The sequence below is a fragment of the Nanorana parkeri genome, unplaced genomic scaffold (assembly GCF_000935625.1).
Source record: "Nanorana parkeri isolate BGI_ZX_2015 unplaced genomic scaffold, ASM93562v1 scaffold3031, whole genome shotgun sequence".
NCBI classification, from domain to species: domain Eukaryota; kingdom Metazoa; phylum Chordata; class Amphibia; order Anura; family Dicroglossidae; genus Nanorana; species Nanorana parkeri.
In genome coordinates this window covers 17,390-17,679 of record NW_017309299.1, presented here as the reverse complement: position 1 = coordinate 17,679, position 290 = coordinate 17,390, and positions in this window count along the sequence as shown.

Here is a 290-nt window from a genome sequence, read left to right as displayed (position 1 = left end):
TTCTGGCGACCAATGACGTGGGAAGTTATAAAATGGCGGCAGCAATGTGACAAATCGGTGAATGGTTCCCGATCTCAGCGGGTAGAGGTTCTGGCCAAACCCCGTCACCCCCGTCCACCAATAATGAACATAAAAAGTTGATTGTAAAGCCGATGCGACCTCGGACGTGACTCCGCCCCGAATCCTGAATACTGATAATAATAAATCACATAAAAATCATAATCAGTAATAAATGACAATAACACTGTTGGGGGGGGGAGGGGACATTAGAGTGTAAGCTCCTCTGTACA